Below are 12,521 nucleotides of genomic sequence, written 5' to 3' on the forward strand. Positions count from 1 at the left end.
TTTCACTTTCTTGAATCTGTTCACAAAATACATTTATATGGGACTGGGATACTAAAAGCCTGTCTTCTTCCCTATCTATAAAGGTTTTGGAAACTTTTATTTTTAGATTAACTGGCATTTTCAAATCTTTTAAACATGATTATCAACCACCTTATCAAATAAATGTAATGCATCAAACATGTATTTTCCTCTTTGTTAGGTTTTATTTATGAATGAATTAAGCACATCTTCCCTCTTGTCGTCGGGCAAAAAAATTGGTAAACTTCATTACGAATAAGTCTTCTCCTCAATATCAATCCTAGTGAAAAATGGATCAAGTTTTCACTGATATTGCTAGTCCTCACATAAGCCTAAGCTTCTTCCTGTGGTTGCTTGAGGAGTAACGAATGCAGAGTAGGTCTTTAAATTAGTATCCTGGATAGTTCAGTGGTCTTAGAATAAAACAAATAAGGCTATATGATTGGAGCAGCAAAAGTGGTATCCAAGTGTAATTTATGACATGCTGAGTTTAACTGTTTGGCTATGATAATGTGACAACTACTATGAACTCTTAAAACAGAATTTCTGTATGAGACAGACTTGAGCTTTGTGCGGTGTTAGGCTGTGAGTTTTCAACTTCTTTGCTTGGCTATGATAAGTTACTAATCTGAAAGTGATTTAGCTGTTCTTACCTCTCACAACTCATTGCACGTATTCATAGTGAACTGCAGATTCAGATCTTAATGGCAATCAGAGCATTATATATGGGTAAATATCCAAAAGTAATCACATTGAGAAATAAATAAGTAAAACATAAAGACTCAAGCAAAGTCAGTTGTACATTAAAGAAAAAGGAAAGGATTAGGGCTAGCACAAATAAATCTATAGTTCAGGGAAAAAAGAGGATAGGAAGATATTTCAAATATTGAAAGGATTGTCCTTAGGGCAGATTAGTACCCCAAGGACATAGGCCAGAGGAAAAATATCAAAAAACTAAATAAAGTGATATGGAAGAAGCAAAGATGCTGAGAAGAGGTCTGCAAGAGAGGAGTGCCAATAATAATGATATTCCATACAGTGATAAAGTGAGGACTAGGCTCCTATTGTGAAATTGAAAAATAGGGATACAGTAGTTACAATGTCCATTGCAATCATTTATTGAAGGGAATGTAAACATAGGCTAATGAAAATGTTTGTGAGTCAGGCAAAGATTTCATGTAAGAAGCATTTCTCTATGTTGTTGTAAAAAGCAGACGAGGAACGTATTACGAGTATTCAGGATGATAAAGTGTTTCCCAATTTCTATTGAACCATCTGGATAAAGACAAGCTAATAATGATTCTTAAAAGGAGAGTCTAGATTTGGATACATAGAGGCTGATAAAAAAATTGTTTAAAGTATTTACAGTTATATAGATTTCCATTTTAAAGTACTTTTCAATTTTTTACAATTCACACGAATTCCTGGAGATATGGAAGGAAAGGTGACCCATGTCTACTAATGGGAATGCCATATATTTTCTGGGCTTCCATGTCCCCAATGTGTAATTTTATACAGTGTAAAAATATATATGCACTGTGCAAATGCAGCCTCCTGTAGAAATTCACATTTTCTTTTCTATTTTTCTCCAGGGGGAAATCAGTTTCCCCCCTGGAGAAGCACCTTCTAGGAGAACAGGCTCCAAAATGGGGAAAACACATTGGAGGTGATCCATTCTTCTTCCAAATCTGGAAGTAGAGTAACTTCAACCATTTGCTGTATAAAAATGCTAACCATTTCCAGGGTAGGAAACAGTCAACTTAGAGTTTGTGAAGTGCCACTCAGCTTAGAGTTTGTGAATTGCCACAGACTCACAAGTTTGTGGGTATTCGCAAATCTACAAGGCAAACAATGCCTTGTTCTGGTGACTGCATAGGAGCTAACAACTGTGTATTGCTAAGCAGTTGGGGTTGGAAATTCCTCAAAAGTAAAACCATTTAAGCCTGTCATGAATCCTTCCGGTTATTCCTAACAAGAATAAAACAACTTTTCAACCATGAACATAAATTTACGGGTGAAAAAGCCTTTGTGAATTGGGCCCACGTTGTTAGGCATAATTTAGTGACAGTCAGAATAGATTAATGAGTGAGTGGTAATGACAAATGAATGCGATTTCTGGGATGGCTGCATGCAAAAACTAGTGAAATATGTGTTGTCTTAGCCCTGTACATTTGTTGAGATCTGTGCATGCTTGCCTGTATCTCAGTTTGCTTGTGTACATGCATACTTGTACACCTGCGTACATGGGTACCTGCATGTGTTTTTGGCATGTATGAATGGGTGCTTTGTCTGCTGATCTTTTGTATGCGTGCTTACAGTCCAATTAGTTTGTTTCTATGGGCGTCTGAATGTATTTTGTACCCTGAGAATTGGGGTCTATATGTCTGCTTAGACCAGTGGTTATTGAGCAGGGTAGCCCGCTTGTTGAGAACTCATCACCCCTCTAACACTGGCCATGTATACCACTGACATTTAATTATGTTTCTTGTTATTGGTTTGGATGGAGGGATGTTGCCTTATTGTCCTGGGGTGGGAGAGCTGGGTTTAATTTTTCTGAGGGTCCGGTATGGTCTACAACTGTTGAACGCAACAAGAAATTAGCTGGGAGGAGTGTGATTCGATGAATATGGTGCTGATGCTTTGGGCAATGGAAATGTCCCTACACTACAATAGCAGGGGTACAATCTCCCTATAAGATTATATCCTGGAATGTTGGAGGTCTAAACAACATGATTAAAAGATACAAGGTACAGGCTTATCCCAAGCTAATGTAGAACATTAGGAAATTAGGGGAGTCCACATAGCACTGCTTCAGGAGTCCCAACAGACCGCTGGTGAACGGTTGGCCCTCACAGGTGATAGTGAGGTAAAATATATTATTCAGTATACTCAGCATTTGCAAGCAGTGTACTTATCTGGGTTTGCCCCAGAGTCTCCTTCCAACTTACACAACAGATAATCAATACTTCAGGTCGTCATGTTCTTCTTAAAGGTTCCCTGGGGAGTAGAGATATTACATTAGTTAACATATATGCCCTTAACCCGACCAGGCCCTGGATGAATTTACACTGGTGATTTCACCACATATACCTCACACGGTTCTCATTTTGGGGGAGGGACTTCAACGGAGTTGCGTATACTCAATGGATCGCACACATCCTTCGCTTCCCAGTTCTCCGATAGAGTGCCTGGTTAGGAAATTTTGAGATTGGCAGGGGCATTGGGGAGTCGTAAACTTGTGGAAGATTACTCACACACCACCTGCAATTATTGTTTCTTCTCAGCCCTGCATGAACACCATGTTAGACTGGATGCATTACTCTGCACAGCGGATGTGCATGTGGCGATTGTTACTTCTGAATACTTGGTCAGAATGTTATTGGATCACAATACTATTGTTCTCACACTGGCATGCGTTAAAACACACATTACCATTCCTAGCTGGAGGTTGAATGTAGAAAACCTGGAAGACTAAATGTTTCACCACACTACAGAGGAGGGAATACAGAACTACTTTGCAGAGAATGCAGGTACTACCACGTAAACACTGTCAGAATGGGATGCCTTTAAAACGGTGATCGGTGCATTGCATCTGTAGTGGGAGTTCGCCGCACACTGGTGGGCGAGATTAACACCCAGGAAGCAATACTATGGGAATTAGAGTAAGCCAGGCCTGGGAAATCAGACTGACATCCCAAGCTATTGGAAGAGAATGAGAAATTATCAGAACAGATCAAGCTTGCTTCACATAGGAAGAGTGAGAGAAGATTAACCTAGTTGCATTCTCCCAAAGTCATATCTACACACAAAAGGGCAACCAGGTTCTTAAGAAGAAACAAATAAGAAAACCAATTAGAGATCCTACACAGAAATCCAAAGATATCCACATCCTGGTAGAGTGATACCTCCTGGGCGGTCTAAAACACGAATGGGAGTTCTTATGCAAAATATCTATATGGATAAAGCAGGGATCCAGTTGAAAGAAAGAAAAGTTAAAAAAAACCTCATGGTATGACCAGTCAGAAGTGCTATTTATTAGTAGGGCACAGTGGGTCTATTAAAATAGAAGTGCAAGGTTCTAATTGAGTATTTTTGTCTCAATCAGCCCTGATTCCTGCCAACATGTTTCATCCCTTGCAAAGAACCCATATGCGCCTGGGGCCTTCTTCAGGGCTATATATTTGCATTCCTGCCTTTTTACATGTGTTCCATGCATCTTAATGAGGCATAAGGCTCTCACCTGAACTTTGGTCCTTTTGTATTTCAGGAGTACCTACCTACACAGAAAAGACAATATTTTGAAAGCAGAACATACAGTAGGATAGTGTCTAAAGTGAATCTCTCGTGGGGTCCTAGGTGTGTAAACCACAAGGCCTTATCTTTAAACTTGCCATTCATTAATCGTGTTCTTCATTACCCAGCAGGAAACAGAATCACCCTGTTTTACAAACTTATTTATCTCATTGTTGCAATTAAAAACCACCTCATTCAAAACACTATTCGTGTAGATTTTGCTTAAGTGAAAGCATGTGTAATGTATTAATAGATCAAAAACTAGATGCATGCAAGTGACTATTCAATACCTGTTGTGACTCGTGGCACTCTACAATCATTTCTCTTACCCTAATTACTCTTTTTTTCAGGAATCATGCATATCTGGCTGGAGGGACCATCCTGTTGTCTGTTGTTATTCACTTTGTGATTATCCCATGCCCAGTAGCTTGCTAGAGCAACAAGAAAATGCAACTGGTGTATTTCTATTGTTGTTCTTTACTTTGCAAGAGACCCTATGGAGGTGTAGGCCCTAGGTGATCAAAATAACTGCAAGCACCTTTCTAAATATTGTGAAAGGTACAAAACCAAAGTTAAGGCAAGTAAACAATGTTTCTATCTGCTGTTTTGACTACTAAGTCCTCCACTAGGGTTGGATTACATGCACTGCTAGGAAGGTGCTAATTTGCACCAAGAAATGATATGGCATACTATGCTTTGTGAATGTTACAAAATGTTGAGAAAAGTGTTGTTTCCACACTTTGTATGTATAACAAAACTACACAAACAACCCCAAAATGAAATGAGCAAAATAGCACCACTTTACAACAGGTAATATGGAATTAAACAGCATTTCATAGAAAATTAGCACCATTCAGTTAGACTCTGTTATCATGTCTAAGGTATGGCACAATCTGGGTGCTTGACATTTAAATCATAATTAGTGACAGCGGACACCACTAGCCAGTAAGATGGCTCGGCTTGTTGAACCCACTGCAGGAATCTTTGAGTAACATGAGATTTACTAGTTTCAGTCCCAACAAAGCGAACATACCTTTCTTCCTTTTGAGATTGTTAACCAATGAAGCTCAGTTAGTTCTCTAAAGATAACTTGGCATTTATAATGCAAAAAAGACAAAATTGTGGCAGCAATTGAATGTAGTAAACAGTCTATTGTCATTTAATTAGAAAACCAAGTCGAAAATGTTGTTTTACAGACTGCTTTCACACAATTATTAATAATAGTTCAAGAGCTGTCTGTGCATTTATCGCTGTATGGAAAAGGGTTGGTTTTCTTAACCAGGTAGATTACATTCTTTTAATAAAAGGTAGTATTTAAGTGATTGGTTTTTCTTACAGTGCAAAAGATCTCACATTTCGAACAGCCATTGGTGCATTGTCTGACATGGAAAAAAGTATACCTTTTTCATTTCAATTCTTTTACTAGGCAATGCCCAGTGTGTATCTGACAAAAAGCACTTACAAAACCAAAGGCTATAGCTTTTATAAGTGTGTGCGTTATTTCAGGTAATGATGGGTGTATTTATGAAGCGAGGCTTTGCCTTTGTCTATTTTGATTTGTATGGGTTTTGGAGGCTTCTTCTGGCCTACTGTCAAACTGATGTCTGCCAAGATAAATACAAGTGAATCTAGGGTTATTGCTCAATTCAGCAAACCTAGATTCACGGTCAGTGGTTCATCAATGCCCCTGTCAGACGTTGCCTTATAATGCCTCCACAAATAACCACAAGAGGGTGCAAGACAGCAAAACGTCCTTGTTGCTAGGGTATAAGGATTGCTAGGGGGTAAGGAATGCCCCCAAACAGCTTTCACTGGAGCAGCTGGGAACTGATACACAATTACCGTTTAAGGGTTGTGTAGTTCTGTTTAGCAAGAAAACGCAATTCATGAAAAACCAGTAAAAATGCTTTTATTTTACATAATTAAATAACAAAAACTTTTTACAGCAAAAAAATCTAAATAAAACACACATATTATAGACCTTGCTGTTTGCATATAGAAATAATTCAACTTTCATCAGCATTATAAACAGGGCAAGAACAAATTACAAATTCAATTAAAAGAAAATATGAGAGAAGTTAATTTGATATTCAACATACGTCTTTAACTTAGAGCAAATACATTTAAATTGTTAGCAACTCGGTTAACAAGATTATTATTTTAAGAACTAACAAATATCCAAAGCAATGAAAATATTTAAAATAAGTGTCTTGCTCTGTAACAGTAGATACATGAAAACATCTTTAAAACACTGGCAAATACAATGTGCATTCTTCATTTAATGTAACAACGCACAATGAACTGTAAAGTTAGTCACATAGTGACAAATATCAATTGCAGATCAGAATATATCCCTTCCAATCCTAATTTGGCATTTCGATGCAACTGCATGCAACATAGACATTTTTAAAAGAAGCAACCCCATTACAGAAATGTAAGGGAACCTTTTATTAAGTGCAGATTTATTTGCCTAAATGAAAGAACATAGAGGCAAAACATTTGTACTATAATGTCATGAAACATTTATGGTATGAGGTTGTCCACGATCATTATTTTTCTAGTATGCTTAATGTTTGTTTTTATTAAAAGCTCTTGCTCGTCAAGCCATACTGTGTTACCATAACAGTTTCATTGTGAATTGTGCATATACTGCAAGACTACAGATGAAATCTTGCATTATATGAGGACTAAAGTATCAATTACTCTATATTATATGGATGTTGGGAATCACCACAGAGTTCTGTGACAATATCTATTGGACTGCAGGCATTAAAAGAAAAATCCAAACGTTGTCAAGCAGTACAACAGTACCATTGATAAAAGGCCCAATGCACATCTGACATAACATATGAATTTCTGTTTAGTTTGTGATAGATGCTGATTTGTGGCAATATGGTACGGAGGGTGACCACCTCCCACTAAGCCATTATGGACAGTGTTTCCAGTCCTGGACTTTTGTGTAGCAATCTAATGCAGTCTGGCTATTTCACCTAACTTAATAGGTCATATTTTGTGATAGCTTTAGTAAAATAAAAAGCACCCCTTTCACGCTTGATATTGCTCTAACAATTTCAAACACATCTAGAACTCTAGGAGAATATATCTGACTCTACATTAAAGAGTGTATCAAAGTTATACTACGTTGCCTGCTCCATCAAACCTTGGTTTGTGAGGCCCCACAAAATACTAACAATAACAATCCAAAGCAATCTCACTTCACCAAGCTCTTGGTATTAAGCAACCTCGGTCTGTTATATGGCCCCCTTTTTTTAAAAATAGTCTCTCTTGATAAAAAGAGCATTCAGGCCTCCATTAAGAATAACTCAGAGTAAGTGCATAGGTAACACTGCACCCAAACTTACGGATACAGTGAGGTATTGTAATTCTGAGCCCCTGTATTACCCACCCATTATGATTTTTTTCAAGTGAGACTAGGAAATAACTGTATGAATTGGTTCCTGCATGTCTTCAGCTTGTTCCAGAACCTTTCCCCCTGCACACATTTTACCAGGTTTTTCTGGCAAAATGTGTCTGGAAAACTTGCAATTCGGATTTGGCCCCACTGGTAAAGAATGAAAAACAGATACAGCTGAGGGGCACTGAAAATCAAACAGTATTCCGCCAATGTAAAATGATACTATTTAAATATACCCCCATGCCCCGTCTTCCTTCACTAATCCTTTATGGCTGTACAGCTCCTGGGGGCAGTTTAGTTCTGTGAGTCTGTGGTATATAAATACATTCACTGATTTACTCATTTTTTAACTCATATCTTGAATGTTACTATCACTAGTACATATACTTTATCTCTAAACTATCTAGACTTTAGAAATATTTAAACTATCTATGTTTTGAACATCATTTTTGGGAAGATCGTTTTTTGGGAAGACAAGAAGCAGTAATTATTCCAGTGTTACCGAGAAATGTGCTTATCCCACCACCTCTGATACTACTCTTTAGAGGCTACCTACAAATTTGCTTGACTTTTTTACAAGCAAATAATTTGTGTAAAAAGATGTTCTGCAAACAATTTGGAGAAAATAGAATTTGTTATACTTATTATAACTTCTATAATAATTTACTATCTCTGCAGCAAAAGTTATTGCTTTCTCGTGTCCAATGCCATTTTGTGCTTATCATGGGAGGTGAGTCTCTGTCCATTGCACTACTATCTCTTTATTTTTCAGTTTTGGCTCACATGCAACTGGGAGTCGCCTTTGAGCAGTTTGCCATTCTGGATGGAAACGTGTCAGTCTACTGTGTTCTGTGGGACCAAGGTGACAAGTTTTCATTTTCTCCATGATCCCACTTAAAGAAAAGTAAGTTTGATATGGAACTGTGGGAACATGCATAGCGCTTGTCCTAATGCCCAACATCGACCATAAGAATGGCCTTGGTGTTCTGCTCACTGGTTATGCATGGGGTTGCAGGTTTTTTTTTCAGAGTCTTATTTAGCGCAAACTTGACCCGAATCGGGTATTGGAGCGCTTTATATAGCACCAGTAGCATTACATGAGGACACATTTACTTTTGTTAGGCAACGGGGAGATTAAGTGATTTGCCCAGAATCACAGGATGTTCAGCGTCATTGCTGAGACTCAAACCCAGTTCCCCAGATTCAAGGTCGACTGCCGTGTTCAGTTGTGGGCTGAAGAAGATAGTCCTAATGTAGCTAAAGAGCCACCTGGTTAAAGGTCGAGTAGTTGATGTGAGTTTTAATGACATTGCAATTTTAGGAATTAATTACTACAGTATCACGTCATTGTGTGGACTGACCTGCTCCTGAATCTTCTGTTTCTTGGTTGGTTTTATGGTTCATGCTGCTAAGTGGCAACCTGTTCAGGGTTGGTACATTCATATGGTGATGTAAGCCAGCAGCTTTAGAGTACCACCACAGGGTGGATCCAAATTTCATTAAAAAAACCTACAAGTTACCTTTTTATTAGTATATGGAGAACCCTAGGAACAAAATGCTATTTTGTCTGGCAGTGATGGCTGGTGAAGTAAATGGTAGGGCGTAACATTATTTATTTTATTCCTAGTGAGCACAATTTGTTCAGTGTGAGGAAAGGTGAAGTATGTTTTCGTTGAGAAATACTGTTTTCAAAGGCTACAACCTCCACATACTTCTTAAGCCTTTTCCCAATCTGAAAAAACATGCTCACTCACTAAGAATAAAAGTAAACATTTTAGTCCCCATCATTTTAACAAGTCACCAGCTGCCAATGTTGTCTGGAGATCCAGACAGCATTGCCTCCTTCTTGGATCTAATTAAAACCTGAGGAAAAAAAGTGAGCGATGATGTCTTTGTGGAGCTTTAGGAAATCCGTTGTTAGCCTCAGATGTGTAGTATTGACATTCCAGAATGACCACAGAATAGCATTCCAGAATGAATACTTATTCAAGACATCCTGAAAGTTGGTAGGGCTGGAAAATGTTAAGAAGTGGGTATTTGGTCTACCATGAAATGCCTTGTAAACTAGAAATTGAGTCTTAAACTGCAGTCTTTCTCTCATTATTAGCCTTTGCAGATGTTTCACGGCATGTATTCTATGGGTGTGGCATCCCAAGCTAATGGAAGTTGAGCTACATGATTTTGGAATCATTAAGCTTGGAAGTATTCTTTTGGGAGTTCTTTTGTAGATAGCATTGACATAGCTTAGGCAGGAGATGCCCTTTACAAATACTAGACCCATTTATGCTAGATGCTGAAGGGTATGATCCTTTGTAGATGTATGAGTTGCTATAAAGCATTATTGGTAACCGCCTTAACCGCATGCGTGCGGGCGGAATTCCGCTCGTACGCTGACTTTTTCAAAAGCGCACTTTACGTGACGAGCTGGGCTCGTCATGAGCGTGCGAGGAGGCTACCTCATGACGAACCCAGCTCGTCATCAGCGTCGAAGGGGTTAAAATGGAAACTGGCATTGGGACTGACAGACATGTTGCTACCAAACACCACTGACAGGTTACAAGCTTTCTGAAATTACTGGTTAGCAGCCACATTGAGGCATGATTGACCAAATCCGTAGATAAATGGGCTACGTTTTTTTTTTTACCAATAAGGCAGAGCAAGTTGAGTTCCTTCCTTTATCTGGTTAATTTCAGGAAATGTTCCAAATTGTGCCATTCTCCATATTCTTCCAACAGCCTGTGGTAGCCCTGTGTTTCAACCACATACATATTGTGAGTGATGTTGTGGTACTCTCCATAATCTTGGCGATATAGACACTGAAAGGAATAGGTAAAAGGCTCAAGCCCGAAGAACTCTGTAATAGATAATGAGCTTCCGAGAGAGATGTGGTCCTGATAGCATCTGCTGGATGTGGATTGGAAAGCAAGTGAAGCAGGGTACAGTAGTTTCCTATCACCCGAATGAAAGAAGGCATGTTATGAAATGGCATGTTGTGACCATGTTTTCAACTGACACTAAATGGGCCAGTAGAATCAGAATGTGTGCGTGGGTTTGTTCACAAGAGGCAAACATTTCTCTCCTGATACTTATTCATGTATTTGTAGTAGCATAAATTAATGGGAGCCAGAAAGGAAGTTGCTCAACAGATGTTTCAGATGTCTTCAACATGCAGAGAAAGCCTTAAATGGACTGTAATTGGATAGGTTTTTTTGAGTCTACTTTATTAAGGAGTTTATCTTATGACTTGCCATCTGAGTTTGTGTAACAAATCTCCCATATCGAGTAAACCCTGCAATGCGGGGGTCAAGGGCAGAAAGGCCTACATTGAAGAGCTTTCCACTGCAGATGTTAGATGCGGCTGATGATTTTTCAAAGGTGATAGAAGCTTTGTGATAACTTGCCCCACTGCCAAGGGGAACTGCCAAAGATTAGCTAACATTTCAAATACTATCACTTGTATAATGACGTTGCCAAACTACCACGAACATCCCAACACATATGTTTGATTCCAGCCAAAGTTAGACAAAGGAATTCAATGCTTTCAACTTCACAGACCACGTTTAATGGCTAAACAAGTTCTAAATCATATCACTATGGCACAGTAAGTTGATGTGGAAATATGGTGTTTTAGTTGACTTGTTTCCGTGTCTTGGCATTTAAATTAAGTATTCTCCTGCTTGCCTACAGCAGCAAGTGCATGATGTATATTTTACTACATGGGCTTTTCCCTAAAGCAATATTTTGTTGATGTTAGTAAATTATCAGCGGTGAAAGTAGGAGAATGGGCTATTAATCCTGTTCTCATTGCTTGACTAAATTTGAGAAATCCTGAGCAAACTACCTCAGGAGTTACAGTTCTTTTTAAATCTTAAATTCAAAAGTACTGCACTCTCAAGTGCGGAGTAACATTAATAAGTTGTAGAGGAGTTACAGGGCGAGAAAGTGTGAGTTTGCATAGCATGCATTACTGGGGGCCACCACCAAACTAACATTTTATTGTGGCTTTGGTACAGCTGTGCAACAGCTAGCTCTGCTCCGATGCCACTGAAGGAAGCCTTCTTACGGCACCATGTACTAATACTGTGGGAACAACTCTAAATGTATATTAATTTCCAGAGGAAAGCCTCATTAAATAAATATGTGAGCTGAGAAATAACAACACCTTGTCGGAGATTTGAATTTCTCAAAATATAACAAACTGTTTAGATTTAGTTGGAAAAGGGCACACTGTGTCATTTTAAAGTAAACTGAAAGTGCAAATGTCCCCCATGGAACCGCTCTAACACAAGAAAATGCTAAAGTGGCTGGGACCGTACATACTTTTAAGAAGTATAACAGATTTATTATTTTTGACACTGATTTTCTTTCATTTACCCAGAAGGGCATTTCAAAACGATATGGTTTAGGTGACACGCCTTTAACAAAACAATAATTACTGCCTTTGTGATCCTGTTTAGTTCACTAATGGAGCCCTACCGTTATGATGTAAGACGCATCATTACTAGTTTACCATGATGCCGTGTCATGTAGTGACATGTCAATGATTGAAAGGACATTAAAATAAGTCTACATTCCTTTTATGCACTGAAGATTAACATGACGTTGCTACTCCATTTAGCTGTCACTAATTCTCACCCGATACTATACATAAATAATGCTCCATACAAGGCAATGGCACTAGCAGCCTTAATGAGAGTTTGGTAAATGTGGGACATCTAACAAAAAAGTGGCATAGTGGTCGAATACACTCTGGATACAGCAGATGGGACATCTGGCAGTTGTGGGCAGAAGCCCT

Source organism: Lissotriton helveticus, chromosome 5_1 (genome assembly GCF_964261635.1).
Source record: "Lissotriton helveticus chromosome 5_1, aLisHel1.1, whole genome shotgun sequence".
NCBI lineage: Eukaryota > Metazoa > Chordata > Amphibia > Caudata > Salamandridae > Lissotriton > Lissotriton helveticus.